The sequence below is a fragment of the Pongo pygmaeus genome, chromosome 12 (assembly GCF_028885625.2).
Source record: "Pongo pygmaeus isolate AG05252 chromosome 12, NHGRI_mPonPyg2-v2.0_pri, whole genome shotgun sequence".
In the NCBI taxonomy this organism is placed as follows: domain Eukaryota; kingdom Metazoa; phylum Chordata; class Mammalia; order Primates; family Hominidae; genus Pongo; species Pongo pygmaeus.
This window is the reverse complement of record NC_072385.2, coordinates 123,506,089-123,510,417: the sequence shown is the minus strand read 5'-3', so window position 1 is coordinate 123,510,417 and position 4,329 is coordinate 123,506,089.

Genomic DNA, 4,329 nt, shown 5'->3' with positions numbered 1-4,329 from the left:
CCTTCACAGGGGCTGGTCTCGGACCCCCCACTGCCTTCACGAACACTTGGAGCACTCCTGGCTCTGCGGGACCATCAGCTCCCAGCTGGTTCTGCTCACCACTGGATCCTGCTGCCCGTCTCAGTCACACGCCCACCCTTCCCTTTGAAATCAGACAGCCCATTTCAATGGCCATAGATCCTACAGCTGTCCTGGCTTAGAGAGGACAGTCATACGAACACTGACTCCAGAATGTTGAAAAACTGTTACCATAAAACGGCACTGATTTTGCTATAGTTGCACCATAGTAATAAAATCTGTCCATTCTAAAATTATTCCTTTCTTCCTAAGCCTAATAGCCTCAAATCCATTCTCACATATATTCCCCAAGTTTTTTATTTATTTATTTATTTTATTTTTAGATGGGCTCTCATTCTGTCACCCAGGCTGGAGTGCAGTGGCGCAATCTCGGCTCACTGCAACCTCTGCCTCCCAGGTTCAAGCGATTCTCCTGCCTCAGCCTCCCAAGTAGCTGGGACCACAGGTGTGCACTGCCACACCCTGCTAACTTTTGTATTTCTAGTAGAGACAGGGTTTCACCATGTTGGCCAGGCTGGTCTTGAACTCCTGGCCTCAAGTGATTCACCTCCCTTGGCTTCCCAAAGTGCTGGGATTACAGGTGTGCGTAATATCCTCACATATTCCCCAAGTTTTTGACAAAATACATTGGCAAATATTGCTTTTTGGGAGGCATACTCCTCATATCTCCAGAAGTGGGTACCTACCGGCTCCTGCGTCCTGCTGGGTGACAGGTCTAAAGGCAATGGCTGTGCTGTGCACAGGGTCTCCAGCTCACCAGACAGGAAGAAGGGGCCGCTTTCGTTTGCAAAGGCAGCTCTGTCAGCTTTGGGGATTGGGAATCAGTGAGGTGAACATTCCCGAAGTCCTGGATACAATCCGAAGGCTCCGGCTGTTTGCCAACAATGCCATAGCATTTCAGTCAGAGACCTGGAGGGGCTGTGAGTTCGCCCTGTGTTGAAACCAGACTCGGCTCTGGTTGTAAGTTGCATCAGTCCAGAGACTCTGACTACAAGCTCTCTGGCTGGTTCTGTTCCTATGCCTTGAGCCTGCGGTTTTCCTTCTGTAAACCCACACTGTCACTGGGAGCTGCTGCCCCACAACCCGCACATGCTTCACCCCATGGCAGGCAGCCAGCCGCACCCAGGGCTTCATGGGGCTTCACTCCCGGTGAGCGCTGGCCACGGCCCAGTGACTTTCTCCACCACATGCCCAGGAAAGCTCCCATCTTCGAACGCCAACTGAACCCTCGCTGCCTGTGAACCCAATAGTAAGGATGGCCCGTCTCAGGTCTTGTCCTCTTGAGGGTTCAATGCCAGCAGCCATTTCTGCTGCAAAAAGCCTGTCTTGCTCAGAGTGACCCTGCTGTAAAGAGCCAGGAGCCAAACTCGATGCCACTAACCAAGAGAAACACCCTTGGGAGACACCGAGGGGATTCTAGAGGAAATCCCTCCTCACCCCACTTAGAATGCAGGGTTGAGACCCCAGTACAGACTCACAGCTGCCCCATATGACCCAGCATCTAGGCCCCAGAATCCAGGCCCCCAGCACGTGGCTGCCACCTCATGCTCCTCTCTTGTGCCTTCTAGGTCCCAGTGAGGGTGGAAGCTCACCCCGACATAGGCCGAGGCGGCCTTGGGGTGTAGAGAGCAGAAGGCCTGCCCGACTGTGGATGGGAGTTTGCTTTGTGGAGGAAGAAGAATGGGAGCCGGCCGTTGGGAGCAGGCTGATGTTAGACAGGAGGGAGAGTGAGGACTTCTTGGCAGGGCCTCTCCCACCTCAGAGGGAGCCTGGGACACACGACGCTCAAAGAATGTGACTTCCTTTTTAGGCCCCAGGCCCTTGACCTCCATGACCCACTGCTCTGGGGCTCCGACTCTGCATCTCCCTTTTTCCAGGTGGTCCCTGTACTCTGCTCTGGGGTCTCCAGCCAGGCCCTGCCCTCCTCCCAGCTGCCTGGGAGCTTCTTCACTCCCGTTTCTCAGACAGCCCCAAAAGCACTCATTCTGAGTTCAAGCAGGACACCATACAGAAAGAGCTGTCTTTGGAGTTAGGCAGACGTGGGTTCAGGTTCTGGCTCTGTTTCCACTTGCTGGCGTTGCCCCTTGGGCAATTAGATACCTAACCTCTCTGACCTTCCATGGTGTCACCTGTAAAAGAGAGGAGAATGATAGTAATAGGGATTGTTGTGAAAAAGAAACGCAACTGCGCCTGTAAAGTACCAGTCATAATCCTAACAAAAGCCAAGCACCTTGTATGGATTATCTCATTTAATCCTCAAAGCAACTCTATCCATTGTGCAGGTGAAGAAATGAGACTTCAGTAGTTTCTCCTGGTAGAGGCTGGATTCTCACCTGGGCGGTTCGGCCCCAGGACCCCCATTCACAATGACCGCACTGTCATTCCCACATCTAGGTAACACTTCCAATGAGAGAAGTGCTTCCTTTTTCTGTCCTATTGGGCTTTATGTCATTGACGTCACAGATCCTTCCCGGGTCCCAGCCATGCCCCACCAGGTCCAGGCAGTGCTCGGCGGCAGAAGCCTGGGCACAGTGCGGAGGGCAGATTGGACCGGCTCCCGCCGCACTTCCAGCGTCTTCCGGCCTCTGTGGTCTGGCTCCAGGCGCTGCCTTGAAGGAGCAGGGCACTCTTGGTTGCTGGCCTGCACTGGCCCCATCCTGGAATTCACTTGATGTTCTCTATAGTCCTGAGAGACACAGAAGGCAGGGACACTATCCCAGCACACATGGGGGAACCCAAGGCTCAGATTGCTGCAGGGCCCTGCCAAGGTCACACAGCTGGGAAGAACTGAGAGCCCTGCCCGCCCAGGCGTGGTCACTCGGCATCTGCTGGTGTGGGAACCTGAAACGGGTTTCCGCCCAGGCCTTCACACTGGGATCACCCGGGAAGCAGGTTCTCTGACACTAAATCAGGATCTCGGCGGGTCCTGTGCATTGGGGTGTTTGGGCGGGTCCTGTGTATTGGGGTGTTTGGGCGGGTCCTGTGTATTGGGGTGTTTGGGTGGGTCCGGTGTACTGGGGTGTTTCAGGGGAGTCCTGTATATTGGGGTGTTTGGATGGGTCCTGTGTATTGGGGTGTTTAGGTGGGTCCTGTGTATTGGGGTGTTTGGGTGGATCCTGTGTATTGGGGTGTTTTTTAGCCTCCCCAGGTGAGTTGAATGTGCAGCCAGGGTGGGAATGCTGACATTCCCACAGGGAGGAGAAAGGGGGCTAAGTGAGGTTTTCCCCAGAATCCCCATGAACAAGATGATTTCAGAACAAACAGTGCTGGTGGAGGATGCAGGGATGCGTCCGCTGAAACCCAGCCTCGCCTGGGACATTGTCAGCTCGGAAACCGCTGAGTGAAACGAAGCTTACATGTGTGCGGTCAAGGCTGTTGACAAAGACAAAAGAACAAATTATTTACATAAGAAACAACAACCAAAAAAAAAAAGAAGAAGAAAGCAAACGTCGTGTCATGGAACTGCTGAGTGCATTTTTGCTCAAACATCCCCTGGGGAGATTTGCTGATTTCCGGAACGTCTCTCCTTTCAGGAGGAATCTGGATGTACGTTTCCTCTGGTCTGTGGACACACACTCAATGAATGGCAAGCCCCGTGGCGGGGAGAGGTCACAGTGTCCCTGTGGTCTGCCCAGGCCCTCGCCAGGGCCACTGGATTACACCTGTTTGTCACCAGTAACTACTCCTCTTGGGGCCCACACAGTGGGAGGCACCCAGGCTGCTGCCTTTTTTAATGGAGAAAAACTGTGGCCTCATTGCGGGCTTGCCCAGCATCCTGAAGCCGTTCCCAGCTGGCCAACCTCCGCTGTCACTGTCATTGATTCCCCTTCCTCCACCCCCCAGCCTCCACCCCGGTGGGATGAACAAGTCCCCCCATCCCAACTCCTGATGGAATGACCTGTGCACGTTGCTCAGCTGGTACCTCCAGTCCCCTGAGAACAGCTGTGAAACACGGGTCCCCTCTGCGATGCCACTTCTGGGCACAGCCTGGGCTGGACACAACCCTGGATGGGGACTTCCACAGGCTTCCTCTGGCAGCTCAGGGTGCTCAGCTGCCAGACCTCCTGGCTCGGTCCCCAGGCTATTTCCCTCTTGAACTTTTGTCCCCAAAGGTTTGGTCTGCAGCTGTTCAGAGATGGTACCTGGGCACCTTCCTCTCCCACACTGTTCTTAGAGATTTGGCCATGTCTACCTACTGTTCCAGAAACTCACCTGGTCTCTTTACAGCCTCCTGTGTGAAGCCTCTGTTCT